Source organism: Barbus barbus, assembly GCF_936440315.1.
Source record: "Barbus barbus genome assembly, chromosome: 34".
In the NCBI taxonomy this organism is placed as follows: domain Eukaryota; kingdom Metazoa; phylum Chordata; class Actinopteri; order Cypriniformes; family Cyprinidae; genus Barbus; species Barbus barbus.
The window spans coordinates 17,313,262-17,331,343 of record NC_136762.1 but is presented as its reverse complement, the minus strand read 5'-3'; positions in this window follow the sequence as shown (position 1 = coordinate 17,331,343).

The window sequence follows — 18,082 nt, the reverse complement described above, 5'->3', positions numbered from 1 at the left end:
CTTTATTTTTGGGTGTTTTCTGATGACAAGTTTGTTTATGCTCATAGCACCTTCTGTCTTGTCCGATGACATCATGCACGTCGTTAATGATGGCATGCGATGAATGCTCGGGTAGCATCAGTCTGACATGATTGTTGTTCACAACACGACAAGATTTTATGAGTCAAAATCGCATAATCTGACACAGTGACTCGTAACTGACAAAAAATATTGTGTAGTCTAAACGGGGCTTAAGGGTGCTTTCACACTTGGTTCACTTGCCTGGTCCGAACAAGAGTTCGTTTGCTCCCCCCTCCCCCTGCCCTGCTGGACTGCGTTCATATGATTTTATTTGGGTCTGAACCATGGTTCGTTTGCTCAACAAGCCAGCAGCTGTTTACCCCGTTGCTTAGTAACGACGGCACAGGAGAAGGCAGCAAAATGCATTGCTCTCTGCACTTTTATAGACCTTTTTCCTGAGTGACCGATGAGCAGCACCATGACGGATTCTAACTTCCGTTCGGGTGCTCTCGTGTTCCGGTCTCCATAGAAATCCGTTAAAATGGGGTAAAAAAAGATTGAATTTAAACTTTTTCAGTATAACTTGATATAAAAATGTGCGGAGGGTTAAGCTGTGCTGTTTTTGGGTGCCACAGTAATGGCAATAAGGAATTCCTTTACTTGTTTTGCGTACCAGAAAATCTGTCATGTCCGGCGCTGTATGCATGGCTTGCAGCGCTTAAGTTAAAATACTGAGTATGAAATAATAAAATATGTTAAAATAATGTTTGCTCTTATCATTCTGTGGACAAAATCCCGTGAACTTCGCCCCGATCGGGAGCTGTATGTGCGTTCATCTGTTTTCAATGGAGCTAAACTCGCATCACTTTGTGTCATCTTCCCACTCATTAAACTACAGTATGACTGGTCAAGACAGTCATTGCAACACTGCAAATGCTCTAAAGAACGCTGAAGGCAAACAGAAATTAGATATACAGCTCAATGCTTGCAGCGCGTCAGTCACGCTTGTGAGGAAAGTGAGTGAAACACACACAAACACATGTTTTTATCAAATAATAGGTCAATAATAGCAGTTCACTTCCACGATTTGGTGCCTTCACATCAGCAGCGAACCATACCTGAGTTCACTTGAACCTTACCCCAGACCACCCTTTTTAAGCGGACTCGGGTACGGTTCGCGGGTGCACACCCGAAGTCGGATGACAGTGTTCACATCATCCAAACGAACCTAACTCTCGATGTCAATCGAACCCGGGTGCGCACCAAAAGTGCTAGTGTGAAAGCACCCTAAGAGACTATTGCGACAGAAGTGAAGTGACCACATTAACCTTTTGAGCGGTACAGTCCCACATTTGGGATTTAGGACGTTCGGTGACGTTGCATAGCTGCCAAATTCAAACTGTGAGAGAGACGTGCACTTCGCTTCTCATATTATTACAACTATCCAGTGTTCTTAACACATAATGCATATTTTAGGTTTCAGACATTTAAATACACATAAGTAGGCTACTAGTAAAACAATACATTTAGAGCTTGTAAAATACACACAGGTGTGGAAGCAACAATAACAATCCATTCAAATTTAATTTGCCGATGTGTTTTTATATCAGATACACATAGTGTAAGTAACTATAATGTTCACTCTATTCTTCATCCAGTTCACCAGCCACTTACTTACTTGTATTTCAGGAGAAATTGATGAATTCTCGTGCTGTAAATCCGACGATCAAGATCAAGATAATTTATAAAGGTGTTTAAATGACAAAACACACTCATTTACACATATTTGTGAATCAGAATATCAGATTGTTCATGGCATGGTAAGCAAGTTTGTGAATATATTAAATAAAAAAGGAAAACAAAATAAAAGGGATCCATCTGTCATAGCTACAGTCTTATCCATAGGTTCCATGTGACGTCACAGTGTTTTATCGCCGCCATTTTTGTGTCCGAGTCACAGCTGCGCGACCTGTCAGTCTATGGTCACAGCAGCCACAACTACCAGAGGAAGATCAGCGAAACACTCCCAGAGGTTCACAAGGTTACAGTATGCCCGGGATATGTTGTGCTGTAACAACAGTTGTCAGAAGAACCCTGAACTACAATTTTATTCGATCCCAAAGAGGTTACATGGGCGGAATAAATTGTTGGCTTCAATCAGTAGGCACCACTGGCAGCTAACGTACGGTCAGAAAAGAATAATAAGAGACAATTGTGATTCTTTATAGGAGAATAAAGGACACTAAAATATTGTATTGTACCACATAGGCTATGTCGTTTGTGTCTGCAGTTAAGTATATATATATATATATATATATATATATATATATTATATATATTTACAGGTGTATAAAAATTATCACAAGTTTCTCAAAAATAATCACATTTGTTTTGATAAACCTATTTATTTTTCATATTATTGAATTTGTCATACCTTTGTGAATTGTGACTGGCTGCATAAGTGGTGTAATAAGGACATAGCCTACATACATATATAAGGCATACATTTTGAGAGCAGAACAACCTAAAGTCTGAATCATCAGTCAGTAAGGCATTTTTTAACAATGGCAAAATTTTGAACTGAAATGTTATTGCAGCCATGTAGCCTATGAATAAATGAAAATGCATATTTTTAATTAAAGAGAACTTGGTGTGGGCTGCTTTTGGTGCCTGGATTTGTGCTTCAATAATGAAATCCAGGTTTAAGAATACAATAGAAGTGAAAGACGTCTTCCCTCAGGTAGATTGCATGTTTTATTGGCTTCCTAGATATTGGGCTCATGATCAGTAATCACGGTTGTTTGCATTAACCAAACTGACTTGCAGAAATCAAAACTCAGATGGAGAAGGGAATCGCGAGTCCTGCTCACCATGAAGCAGGAGCGACTAGCATGCAGAGGATTCTTCAAGCTCTTAAAGCCTTCATCGAGCGGCTATGTTCACAATTCAAACAGTAATTTGTCCAGAAAGACTGATTTATTATAAATTGTGCTAATATTAGCTAATTAAATTCAGATTGTGCAGTATGCTAATAACGTTATCTTGTTACACTATCATTGACTCAAAAGTGCTTTTTTTGAGCTGATGTCAGTTTTAAATTTACAAGTAATCAGGACATTACATGGCCTAACTGTTACACTTGCTATCCTAAAAATACAATCAAGTCCAGGGATCAGTGTGGCAAATGGTAGTAAAAGGTAATTTATTATTTCAATATATTAATATTAAATCTCATAGAGATGTGCTGTGCTCGTTGTCACATTGGACACAAATATAGCGGCGAGCAGAGCGGAAGTGACGTCTTTGGAACCCATGAATTGTGGCCACAGTGTGTCACGTGACAAGCATGAAGCGTCGGCATGGAAACAGTAAGGGGAAACGTTCTAAAATAATGGTTACCTTAAAAAACTCACTCTGGGGGGACCGCTTGAATATTTTAAACTCACCACTGAAAGGATTGCTCTATATAGGAAGTCAATCTTAATCTCAACTTCACTGACACACAGAGAGATCTCAGTGTCACTCTTTTTAATGGCCATGAACATGATAGTCAAGTCAGCGGAGGTAGAACGTAGAGGCCCTAAATCTAGATCTGGTACCCTGCAGCCCCCCCATAAGTGCATTCATGGACAACTTAACAGTGACAGCAAAATCTCTTCCCGGGTGTAGATGGCTCCTCTGAAAGCTGCAAAAGCACATCTCGTGGTCAAGAATGAGTTTTAAACTAGCCAAGTCCAAGTTTCTGGTCCTATCCATCCGATAGTGACAGAAAAACTGGTCAAGAGCCTGGGCAAGGTCTTTGACAGTTCCTTGAAGGTCACGGCCATGCTGCAGCAAACCAAGTGTGACCTATCCACCTGGCTCACAGCGATTGACAAATCGAGGCTTCCAGGAAAGTTTTAAGCCTGAATGTATCAGGAGGCTCTATAATAGAAACATCAGTCATTTCCTCTGTAAGTGGTTGGGGCTCCCTCGGTCTCTAAGCTGCATTGCTCTGTATGGGTATTCCACTAAGCTGCAGCTCCTCATCAGCGCCCTAGCAGATGAGTTTAAAATCACTTGAGCCAGGGAGGTTAGGATGTACCAAGACTCCTCTGACATTAAAGTTGCAACTGCAGGAATCCTTGTAAAGACGGGAAGGAAGTGGCAGGCCCAGGAAGCTGTCAACAGAGCGGAAACACGACTGCAGCACAGAACCTTGTTGGGCACTGTGGTAGTTGGGTGGGCAGGACTAGGCAGTTTTCCACAACCTGTTATGATAAGAACCTATGGAAGAGAGATATTTCAATTGGTAAAGGATGAGATACGAGCAAAGATGGAGAAACAATGATACAGTAAGATGGTCGGCATGTGCAAACAATGAGCCTGGACCAAATGGGAGCATGCAGAACCTCGCAAGATCACCTGGTCAGAGCTCTGGATACCCAAACTGTTTGAAAATAAGTTTCTCATTCAATCAGTTTATGAGGTGCTACCCAGCCTGTCCAATTTGCATAGCTGGGGAGTGGCATATCCGGGGAGTGGCATATCCTTGCTGTTCAAAGGCATTGGGGAAGGAGATATCGCTGGTGCCATGATCAAGTTCTAAGGTCTTTGGGGGACACGATCAGCACAGCGAAACAAGGTAGCAAGAAGCAGCATGCCCCCAAACAATACATCTCTTTCATCAGAACTGGGGAGAAAGCACACCAGTAGTCTAGCTCTGTGGGAGGGCTTTTAGCCTCTGCAAGGGACTGGCAGCTTAAGTTCCCAGTGAACATCACAAACACACTGCTTTGCCTAGACATGGTGTTAACATCGGAGGTGTCAGAACAAATGATCTTGCTAGAACTGACTGCCCCCTGCCCTGGGAAGACCAGATGGAGGAAGCCAGTGAGCGTAAGAAGACTAAATACGCAGACCTCGTCACAGAGTGCTGGAGCAATGGATGGAGAGCCCACTATGAGTCAGTCGAAGTTAGGTGATTCACCGGCAGATCCAGGGTTTTTCCTGCATAGAGAATTATGAGGCGGCCACCTCCACCAAATTTTGTGCCGCCTCTGGTTGCAGACAAAACTCAGGCAGGCAGTCAGTGCAAGCGTCACTGACCAGCATCCATCAAATATCCAGTTTACTTGAGATTTCTTTACATAGAAACATCATTTCTATGTCATGCGATCTGATATGCATTAACTTATATTACGCGATTATTTCTCTGTATGAATGAATTGACGTGATTTTAAGAATAAATATAAATAAATTAAGTAGTTTTTATGCATTCAAATAATTAGACATGCAACAACACAGAATTTGGTAACAATAAAACATATGGTGAAATAAAATAAAAGATTTCACAGGGCCCTAAACGTGTAATTTTTGTCAAACCTTTTATAAACTGATGTGACATACAGTGATAGCAATTTAGCAATTTTGTAGCTAGATTTAATGACTTCCCCACCCATTTTGAGACTTTTTTCAAAAGTTTAGGGAAAAATATAACAACTTTTTGGATAAACCTTATCCAAGTTCTCATCTTGCCCACTGATCTCTATTCATCTTTATATAGATCAGTGAATTATGATGTCATCTAGTGACATTTAGCTACCAGTTTGAGCTACTTTCAATTGAAAGCAGTTGGCAACACTGGTGACATAGTATAAGTTCCATGATTTTAATTAAATAGACATGATTTTGGATGAATAAAATGCAATTTAACCATTAAAAAGGATTCTAGAAACATTAGAATGGAATCTGGGAAAAAATAAAACCGATTTCATAGGGCCCTATATTTAACACACAATTACGATAGTGTATGGTTTGTATGTTATTTTAATTAGATTTGGGGTGTTTTCTTAACAATAAAAAATATTTACATGAGAAATGCCAAGCTGGTAGCTTTGTATATAAAAAAACTACAAATAAGTAAGTTATTACAAACACACAACACTGGTTTGAAGTGAGATTTGAGTAAAAGCTTACTATTAATTTTATAACAAGTCTTAGCTTGATGCTAATGTTAGCTTTAATGCACCTGTGACACTGCTGCGATTGCATTTCATTATGTATTCCTTCAGAAGATTTCACATAAGGTTGTAAGAAAATGTTTTGTTTTCTAGAAAGACACTTTGAGTATATAAATATATATTGGATCAATACAATGTGGACCAGGAGAATATAAGGAGTGGATAAAGATTTTCAATTTCATGAAGTGTTTAACAACCTAATGTTATGTTTATGTTCACCTATACTACAAAAGGGCCCCTTTTAGCTGGTATGTTGTATTTAATTTAATGTTCAACATGTTTGTTTTTGTAAAATGTAACTTTATAATTGTCATTTTCTTCAATCACAGAATTACTATAACACCTAAAATATGTTATGTGTAAAAAGTGTTTGCTTCAGTCAGTTGAAGGGTGCGTATTGTGCCTCATTCATGAAACACAAGCAGAACACATTTTTGTGTAAATCCTTCATAAAGCTGTTCTGATGTAAATTTTCTGATTCATGAAAATGTTCGTATTTTCAATATGTTAGTTGACACAAAATAAATTTACACCTGCTCCCTACCAGGTGTTGACTGATGAATTTTGATGAACACTCTTCCACATTGTCTATGTAAATACTTCATAATCAGACTTGACATATAAACTCATTAAAAGTTAAGTCACTTTAAGTTAAGTTAATTGATTTTCTATGGATTCTGTCAACTCTGTTTCTGACCTTTGGCAACTAGCATCAACTTCTATAGACTCTAAAATTTAAATCGGTGGAAAATTGAGGCAAAAATCATGCAGTGTATTCCAGCCTTAAGAGATTATAAAAAAGCAACCAGGCCTTTCGCTCCTTGAGTTCTCTCCAGCGCTGGAATGCTGATCTGATATTTACACGGGTCCTACTTCTTGCCTAATCGTTCCGCAAACATTTTCCACTTTTGTTTTTTATCCGCCAACTCTATCTTTCTGTCGCTCGGCTGTTCACTGAACGCTCTCTCCTTCATATCATGAGCAGACACACCCCTTATTGCTGACTGACTACAAGTTTGTTTTGGTACTCACCCTGACTCGGTTTTCTAAAGCATTTTTGAAAAATTACATACCCCCCCCCTTTAATAGGCTATTTATTTTCAAACTTGTTTTTACATTTTAATCTGGATTACAATATGCTCTAGATATTGTTTGAAAATGTTTTGATTCTTTATTGTTTGGTCACACTCTTATTAATTAACATTAGTTATTTCATGGTCTGCCTGAATGCTGGATTCTGATTGGCTGGCAGGTATGCAGTAAAACTGTTTAATGCAAAGTCAGTTTAATCACCGTTCCATATATATGCGTTGCTTTAATTAGTGCATACAACCCCCCCCCCCCCCCCCCCCCCCCACACACACACACAGAGAGAGAGAGAGAGAGAAAGTGAGAGTGAGAGTTGGAGATCGTAGATCGTACATAAACTTGTTGTCAAAGCGTCGCTTCCCTGCAGTTTTTATTAATAAAATAGCCTAGATCTTCTCAAAGTCTACGTTCAAAGATCCAAATCTGAATTTTCATCAGTGTCAAAGGTCCGTACCTGAACAATTGGTAATTACAAAACTTCTTTTTAATAAACATACATAACATGCATAACAAATCAACAATAATTTAAAAAAAGAAAAAAGTGCCCTTTGCATTCAAAATACATTAATAACAAGTGCAAAAGTGGCAAAACAATTCATTTAAGTGTCAGCATTAGAGGTCGACCGATATTTTTCTAGCGATCGATGGCCAATACATGATGCAGATTATTTGGGCCGATATATTTGGCCTATTTTCTTTTTCCCCCTTCATCTCAAAAAAGAGAGTAGAATATTGCAGGGCACAAGATGGTATAGCAGTAGTAGCAGCAGCCTAATTCATAGTAATAATACATAGCTCAAAACTTAAGCACCTTCTCAAAACAGTTCTGAAGCTTTTTGTTTATGTTTGCTGACAGACAGCAGTGTTTCTCACAGACTTCCAGATGCAAATGGCCTGCCAGCAGGAGGCGCTCTTGGAGGACAGATATATAATGGCGTCCCCGGTAACGGCTGTAATCAAATGTAATCAGTCGGTTCTTTTCAAAGATACATTCATATAGAAACCCCTGCGCCACATTTGTATTTTGAAACGTGTAATGCTCATGTTTCAACGAAGTAAGCCTTTTGGAAAGTTTTGATATAGTGACGGACCACCACAAATAACTCAATTTATGAGAAACACTTGGACACTACTATAAGTCAAATGGCCATATAAGTGATAATATATATATATATTTATTATTTGTTTTTTTTAATACTTGCTCAGAAATACAAATGTAACAGAACATATGCCAAGGCAAAGATCCAGGGGTTCAAGGATGGCCAAACAATACATAGCGATTACAAATCATAAGAGAAAGAGTAAAGAAAAAAGTAAACAAATAAATGAAAAATAAATAAAGGAGATAAATAAATGAGAAAAAAAGACAGATAAAATAGATAAACAGATCACATAGCAACTAACATACTCTTTCCTCACAACATAAATGATCAAATACAAGTTATACAAAAACACCAAAAAGTGAGCATACATTTAAACTTTTAATTGCCTTATAGGAGGTAGATAAAGATTTTATATCAATTTTAATATCTTCTTGAAAGTAAGAAAAGTTCGGGGAAAGTTTCATAACCTTGCATTTGTGGATAAATTTTTTTGCAAGCAAAATAATTAAACTGCAGAGAAAGTAAATATTTCCATATTGCTTCTCAAAGGTGAAAATACCAAACAAAACATCCTTAAAAAAAAGCTCAAAGTCATTGTGTATGAAATTTACAATGAACTGGCAAATGTCTTGCCAAAGTTTTCTTGTATGAACACAATGCCAAAAAAGATGTAAGACAGTCTCTGGTTGCGAGTCACAAAAAGTACAGTTCACATCTATGCTTAAACTGAATGATGAATAAGCTTAAAAGAAATCTCTTTAACCTTATTTACCAATAAATACTTGTTAGGAAGCGTCCAAACCTTTTTCCACAAAATATTTTCCACTGATCTATTCCATTTTGAAACAGCTTGAGGAGTGGAAACAAAATCATTAAGAAAAAGAAAAAGAAAGTTATTTTTCAAAGTAGATTTAAAACATATCCCACCTACGTACGTGTCAACTGGGTCTGGAAGAGGCATTTACAATGTTATAGCACTGTTATAGCCCTCAAATAACATCATTACACCATTTGGAAGAGCACCAAACACAGTGGCAAACTGTTTTGGAGTAACAGGAAAATTATAGTGAGAAAGATAAAGAAAAAAATTGTGTTTGAAAATCATAGACCATGCTAAAAGTGCTTGTTTGTGGAAATTAGAAAGCGCAACAGGGATCTTCTCAATACTGTAGTTACATAACAATAGAAAATTCAAACCTCCCAACTGTGAAAAGACATATTCTGGTATAATATTTCAAATACTGGACGCTTTTTTCAAGTAATTCCTCAACCAGTTAATCTTAAAGGTATTATTTAACGTTGCAAAATCAACAAAATTAAGACCGCCATTACTGTAGCTGTTGGATAAAACAGATTTCTTGACTTAATGCGTCTTATTTTTCCATACAAAGTTACATAATTGTTCATCAATCTTTTTACACATTGCTTTATCAGGTTCTAAAGAGATGGCTGCATATGTTAGACGTGAAATGCCTTCAGCCTTGGAGAGGAGAATCCTTCCTTTTAGAGATAAGTCTCTCTAAAGCCACTGATTTAATTTTCTTTTAGTTTTCTCTAAGATAGGCAAGAAGTTTAAACTGCACCTAAGTTTTGGATATAACTATTCCAAGGTAGGTTATGGTCTCTTTGACTTGGATATTACATACACTGGAAAGAGAGAGTTGTTTAACTGGCAATAATTCCCATTTGTGCGTATTAAGAAGAAGCCCAGAAGCATTGGAGAACAATTGGCTGATGATGATCTCCCTTCCCATGACACTAACCCCTTGCAAAGTACTATTCTTAATGTGATTGGCTAATAATTGAGTAGTCAAAATAAAAAAATATGGCGAAATGGGGCAGCCCTGGTGTATTTCCCGTTGCAGATCAAATCTTGGAGAGGTACCATATTTAAGCTTAATTGAAGAGTTACCATGAGCATATAAATTTTAACAGTTTTAATGAACAGGTCTCCGAAACCAAATTTTTCTAAAGTTTTAAATATAAAACCATGTTCTATAGAATCGAAGGCTTTGTAAAAGTCCAGAAAAAGCATATAACTGTCATCCTTCACTAACTCTGAATAATCTAACAAATCAAGAACCAACCGAATATTGTTTGAGATGTGTCTGTTTTATAGAAAGCCTCATTGTGTTTAATATATTATGTCCTGTAAAATCATTTTTAAACGTTTTGCAAATATTGTAGCAATAATTTTATAGTCACAATTTAAAAGACTGATTGGACGAAGTAACATTTTGATGCTGTTCTTCTGTTTAGCTCTGGACTGCTGGAAAACAAGATGTACAGATGTCACAGTCAAAGCCTCTTTGGAATCTGAAGTTCTTCTCCCATGTTACTTTAAGATAAACCATTACAATGAAACTGAGACAATAAATTGGAGCCCCTATTTCAATCTTTTAACGATCATGACTAATGGCAGAATCTTCTTTGATAGCCCTACTGAAGGACGAGTGAGCTCTTTCCCTATTCTGGCCAGAGGAGGAAACTTCTCCATTCTCATCCATGATCTGCAGTTTTCAGACATCAGCACATACACATGTGAGCTGAACAGTGAATGCTGGAAGGTGAAGATCACACAATTGCCAGAAAGTAAGATTAGTCCTTTTTCAGAACTGAACTCCAATCACAACTCTTGGTTATTCTTTTTTGCTGGAGTTGGAGTGTTTATTCTTCTTTTTATTATATTCAGTCGCACTGGTAAGCACTACTTTTCATCAATTATCCACAGTAAATTCCATGAACCAGTATTAGCCAAATAATAAATACTCCTGTTTATTTATTTAAACAATATCCAGGCTTACAAAACCGTTTGCAGTCCTTGACAAAAAAAAAAAAAATGCATCAGATCAACCAAATCTATGTGATATCAATTCATATAATATTGTGCTACATATTTTGCTTTTCAAGAACATGGTTCTTCAAGTCAAACTTCTAATATCCAGCAAGGTAATTCACCATTTCTGTTTCCTTTATACATTATGTACACATTATTAAATAAGGTGTATGTTTTAATTTGACAATAAATTAAGCTCAAATAATAAAATTAGCAAACTAATGTATTTTGGTTTTAACAGCATTCAAAACTCCAGATCTAAATGACTCTACGACGTCTACGGTAAACTACAGTAAGATACAGTATGTTTTTAATTATAATGTTTAGAATAGGATAATAACAAAATAACAAAAGAATAACAACATATCTGCTTGATATGTGTCATGAATCTGGTCTATGAACTTCCGTTAACTCACCACCAGAGGTAACTCGCTCACCACAGGGACTCTTGCACCACACTAACACTTCACGTCACCTCAGACTACAATTCCCATCATCCATTTCACTGAAGACACACACAGCTGATTGCACTGATCACACACCCTACATAAACCATGGACTTCCTCTTCCGCTCTGCCGAGTATTGTTTAGCGTATATGGAGCCCACTCGGTTGTTAGTCTTTCCTTGCTAGTTTTCTCGTGTTTTGATTCCTGCCCGTGTTTCCTGGATTAACCCTTTGCCTTGCCCTGTTGGAAATTTGTTCGCCGATCGTCGACCCACGCTTGCCCTAGGATTACTCTTTGTCTTGCCACATATATATATTCCTGTTTGCCCATGTTTGACCCATGCTTGTTTCCGACCACTCCTTTTAATAAAGCCTTGCAAATGGATCCCCATGACTCACGTGTCGTTACAATGTTTCAGTCTTTCAGGGATAATTGTTCATTTGAGAAGGTGCTGGCAAGAGGGGAATATAAAAATCACGTTTTCCTATTGCAGATTACAAATCTGTTATTTCAGTAAAGGCGTGTCTTTTTCTTTTTTATTTACTCAGCCATCTGTTTTTAAATATTTTTTTTCTATTATCATTTATTGATTTTTAGTGTTTCCAGTTCTTTTCAACAGTTTACACACATTTTCAAAACTTTGCCTCTTTTTTTTCGAAACTTTACACACAAATGCAAGAATTGCGCACACAAAATGCAAAATGTCTCATTTGCAAAGACCTTTGCCATAATATTAATTCCTGTTAGATTTCCGTGTGTTGCATAGAGAATTGTGTGTTGTGTTTTGCAAAAAGTGTTTTATGAAATTGAAAATGGAGTCAAAGGCCGAGAATTGGTGTCAGCTTTCAGAAATTGTGTGTAAGATAGATTCAACAGATCACACACACCTGGAGCACTTCTGTGAACGGAGAAAACACAATAATGTTTGTAAATATTTTGCTTTTACCAGCATTTTAGCCAACATTATTTCTGAATGCAATCATAAAATGCGACTTAGTCTATGTTTTTTTTTTTTCCCTCACAAAAAGCTATTTTATAAGAGCGGTTAACAATGCAGCAAACATTTTTAAATATCCTGAAAAAATGCTTTAATATAGTTAAAGCGTTAGCAGATTTTTTCTTTTGTTTAGTAGACTACATTTGGCCAAAATCTATAAAAGACGATGCTGTATTGGCTATGATTAAGTGCAGTGGGTTAAGATACCAGATTTTCTGTGTTGTTGTTTTTTCTTTTTTTTTTACTTTTTTTGAGTAAAGAAAACACTGTACTTTATTATTATTATTATTATTATTATTATTGGCAAAAAATAATGTTATTAACCGGTTTCAGAACGATAATAATAATAATAATAATAATGAGAAAACGTTAAAATATTGATTCTGCTTGGAGTGAACCGATTGACCCCCCCCCGTTTTCAAGCCCTGCTAAAGACATTTAGATGGATCTGAAAAGAAATCACTTAACCAGTAAACGTAAATAAATATTTATTTAATAAAGTGTGCATGTAATGTTTTATAATAATATTATGAAATAGTTTAATCATTTCTAATATTAATGTCTAAATTTAAAATATTTTTAGTTTACCCCACATATGTTGCTAGACCTTTAAAAACAAATGCAACCTTTATTACCATTAAATCTGCTCAAAAACAAACTTATGATCAAACTGTGTGTGTGTGTGTGTGTGTGTGTTTTTGTGACAAATGTCAAAAAGACATAAATTTGTATAATGACACAGGTATGACAGGGTGGGAAGATTATTCCACCAGCCAGGAATGGTGAACGAGAATGTTCTGGACAGTGATTTTGAGCCTCTCTGTGAGGGTACCACAAGGCGTCACTCACTAGCAGATCTCAGACTTCTGGAGGGGATGTAGATTCGTAATAGTGAGTGGAAGTAGGAGGGTGCTGAGCCTGTGGTAGTTCTGTATGCAAGCATCAGTGTCTTGAACTTGATGCGAGCTGCCACTGGTAGCCAGTGCAAGGAGATGAAGAGCGGTGTAACATGATCAGTCGTGCCGCTGCATTCTGAATCATTTGTAGAGGTTTGATTGTGTTTGATGGCAGACCAGCCAGAAGAGCATTGCAGTAGTCCAGCCTAGAAACGCCTGGACAAGAAGTTGTGCAGCATGCTTTGTCAGAAAGGGCCTGATCTTTCTGATGTTGTGTAAAATCTGCAGGATCGAGCAGTCTTTGCAATGTGCTCTTTGAAGGTCAGCTGGTCATCAATGATTACACCAAGATTTCTGACTGAAGTTGATGGGGTAATCATTGATGAGCCGAACTGAATCGTGAAGTCATGCTGTAGAGTCGGAGTGGCAGGGAAGACAAGAAGCTCCAACTTTGCCAGGTTGAGCTGCAGGTGATGTTCTTTCATCCATGCCGAGATGTCCGCCAGGCAGCCTGAGATCTGTGCAGCTACCGTTGGGTCATCTGGTTGAAAAGAGAGATAGAGCTGTGTGTCATCGGCGTAGCAGTGATAGGAGAAGCCATGTGCATGTATGATGGGACCCAGCGATGTAGTGTATGTGGAGAAGAGGAGGGGTCCAAGAACCGACCCCTGAGGAACTCCAGTGACCAGTTGATGTGGTTTGGATACCTCCCCTCCCCAGGTCACCCTGAAGGATCTACCGGTGAGATAGGATTCAAACCAGCGAAGTGGAATCCCAGTGATGCCCAGTGAAGAGAGTGTAGACAGGAGAATCTGATGATGGACAGTGTCAAAAGCAGCAGAAAGATCCAGCAGAATGAGGACTGATGATTTGGAATCGGCCTTTGCAATTCGCAGGGCTTCAGTGACTGAGAGTAGCGCAGTCTCTGTTGAATGGCCACTCCTGAAACCCGACTGTTTAGCATCCAGTTTGTTGTACTGTGAAAGAAACCGTGAGAGCTGGTTGAAGACAACTCGTTCGAGTGTTTTTCCTACGAATGGAAGGAGAGAGACAGGTCTGTATGCTTTGTCAGACAGGACTTATGAGGACATTGCCCCATGTCCCCACTTTTCAAAACGCTTATAAATCATACAGAGTTTTTTGGGGGAAAGTAGAAATGCACAGTTTCCTGTGAGGGCTAAGTTTAGGTGTAGGGCAATAGCACATACAGTTTGTACAGTATAAAAACCTATGGGATGTCCCCACTTTTCACAAAAACAAACGTGTGTGTGTGTACAAAGGTGTAATTTAAAAAAAGGTATCAGCTAAAAAGGTATCAGTATCAGCTTTTGTATCTTTTTTTTTTGAGAGTGATCTTGTATTGTTACTTTAAGGCCATTTAGGGCAAACACTGTGGTTTGCTATTTTCAGCATTTACAGATGCTATTGTTGTGGTTGTTGCAAGCGGATCTTAAAATAAACTATACACTACATACAGCCTCAGAACAGGGGAAAACCTGCTGCTTTGGCCAGAACATAATCTTTATTTCAGTCAAATAAATTTGCATGTTTGAAGCAATAATAAACACATTGTTTATTATCAAGAAATTGATTTTCAGTGTATATAGCAGAGGTGTAAAGTATTGGAGTAAATGTAACTAATTACTGTACTTGAGTATCTTTTTGGATACTTTGTAGTTGTACTGAGTATTGAGTTGTACTGTGAGCTCCTTAGCAAGTAGGTGTGAATCAAAGGTGTTTTATATGACTGCAGCTGGCAATGAGGCCGAAACCAGCACATCCAGTGCAAGAAGACTTTGACTTTTTAAATTGTTTATTTTTTTATTTATTTATTGCAATTTTGAGGTGTTCAGTTTTATTTTGGTTTTAGAAAATAAACGTGATTGCTCTCCTCATCAACTTTCTTGTTTGTGTTACATGTTCTCTGTGCCTTGTCTTAGACTTTTATGTCACTTCCTGTCTCTCGTGGTGTTTGTGATCAGTTTGTATCCTGTATATATATATATATATATATATATAAACAGGTCTTAAAAAAATTGAATATCATGGAAAAGGTCAATATTTTTGAAAGTGAAACCCATATATTTTATAGATTCATTACACAGAGAGTTATATATTTCAAGCCTTTATTTCTTGAAATTTGGATGATTATGGCTTACAGATAATGAAAACCCAAAATTCAGTGTCTCAGAAAATTTGAATATTACATAAGATCAATAAAAAAAGGATATTTTGAACAGAAATTTTAGGCTTCTGGGGGCGTATTACCGAAAGATCCTAACTTTAAAATCTTATCTTATCTGTTTGGTAACCATGGTAATTTCAGTTAGGACCACATTTAGGACAAAAGCTATTACAGAACAGCATTTCCTAAGTGCGTTATCTTATCTTAACTATACAGATAGGAAAGGGGTATTACAGAAACCTCCTAACTTGACAAAAAAACCCCAAAACTGTCTTAACTTTAGGACAACCCCACAGCTGCCCTAACTTCAAAATTATTTGAAAGCTAACGGAAAAAAAACGCTTATAACTGTGCTGTCCGACAATGGTATTACATTTATTAATAGTTGAAAATGAAAAACGAGGATGTTTAATGGTAGAAAGACTCTTGGAGGACCCTGAAGATGTGTTATATTTTGATGACAAAAAAGTAATTACAGACTGCCGCCCAACATATTACAGTTAGCACAGGAACTGCAACCAGCATTATAGAGACCAACAAAAGTGTCACGGAGCATTACTGGTTGTAGTGCAATTAGTGACTAATGCCTTACGTTTTTTTGCAAAAGGCGATTTTTAAAGTGAAGTAGATTTTGTTTATCTCATCAGCAGTGTTGGTTGCTTGGTAACAGACCTGAGAGTGGATTGTCGAGCTTGATTATACCATTTAAGATTTCATAACTAGAGATAAGATACTATTTTGTAAGATAGGATAAGAATCCCAAATCAAGTTAAAATTTGCTTCTGTAATACGAATTTGCGAAAAATCCTAATTTAACATATCATATCTTAAGTTAAGACCTAAGATAAGAAACTTTCTGTAATACGCCCCCTGAAGTATGTTCATTTCTATGCTCTCAACACTTGGTTGGGCCTCCTTTTGCATGAATTACTGCATCAATACGGCGTGGCATGGAGGCAATCAGCCTGTGGCACTGCTGAGGTGGTATGGAAGCCCAGGTTACTTTGATAGTGGCCTTCAGGTCATCTTCATTGTTGGGCCTGGTGTCTCTCATCTTCCTCTTGACAATACCCCATAGATTCTCTATAAGGTTCAGGTCAGGCGAGTTTGCTGGCCAATCAAGCACAGTAACACCATGGTCATTGAACCAGCTTTTGGTACTTTTGGCAGTGTGGGCAGGTGCCAAGTCCTGCTGGAAAATGAAATCAGCATCTCCATAAAGCTTGTCAGCAGAAGGAAGCATGAAGTGCTCTAAAATTTCTTGGTAGATGGCTGCGTTGACTGTGGACTTCAGAAAACACAGTGGACCAACACCAGCAGATGACATGGCAGCCCAAATCATCACTGACTGTGGAAACTTCACACTGGACTTAAAGCAACATGGATTCTTTGGACCACTGAGCAACAGTCCAGTTCTTTTTCTCCACAGCCCAGGTAAGACGCTTCTGACGTTGTCTCTGGTTCAGAAGTGGCTTGTTAGCCCTTTTCCTGAAGACGTCTGAGCGTGGTGACTCTTGATGCACTGACTCCAGCTTCAGTCCACTCCTTGTGAAGCTCTCCCAAGTGTTTAATCAGCTTTTCATGACAGTATTCTCAAGCTTGCAATCAGCAATCCCTGTTGCTTGTGCACCTTTTCCTACCCAAATTCTTCCTTCCAGTCAACTTTGCATTTAATATGCTTTGATAGAGCACTCTGTAAACAGCCACCCCTTTCAGTAATGACCCTCTGTGACTTACCCTCTTTGTGGAGGGCGTCAATGTTCATCTTCTGGATCATTGCCAAGTCAGCAGTCTTCCCCATTATTGTGGTTTCAAAGAACAAGAGATACCCAGAATTTATACTGTAGGGACGGTCATTAATTGAAACTCAAATGTAAATATTCTAATATTTGGAGATACTGATTTTTGACTTTCATGAACTGTAAGCTCTAATCATCAAAATTAAAACAAAAAACTTTTGAAATGTTTTACTACATGTAAGGAATCTAAAATATATGAAAGTTTAACTTTTTGAAATAAGTTACAAGAAAAAAATAACTTTCACGATATTCTAATTTTTTGAGATGTACCTGTACATATATATATTTATGGGTAGTTGACGTATCAATGTGTCCTATGGTCTGACAGAAAAATGTAAAAAATAAATAACTTCTAACATTGAAGATAAACCTCTCTCATGCTATTTGTAACACTGAGAATGAAGATAAATTTTTCTCATGTTATTTGAATGTTAAGTTTATTTTTTATACATGTTTGCTATGTCACCATTGGACACAGTTCAAATTTTTATTTGTCAACTACCCATATATATATATATATATATATATATAGCCCTAGTGTTTCTTTAGTTCCCTTTGGTTTTGGTTTATTCTAGTTTTTCCATGAAGTGCCTGTACATAGATCCTTGCCTCTGCCTGTCTTCCCCAGCTTCTCCACAACGTTACAGTTTTTGACTGGAAATAATAATAATTAATAATAATAATTCATTACATTTATATAGCGCTTTTCTGCTTTTTCTAAGCACGCA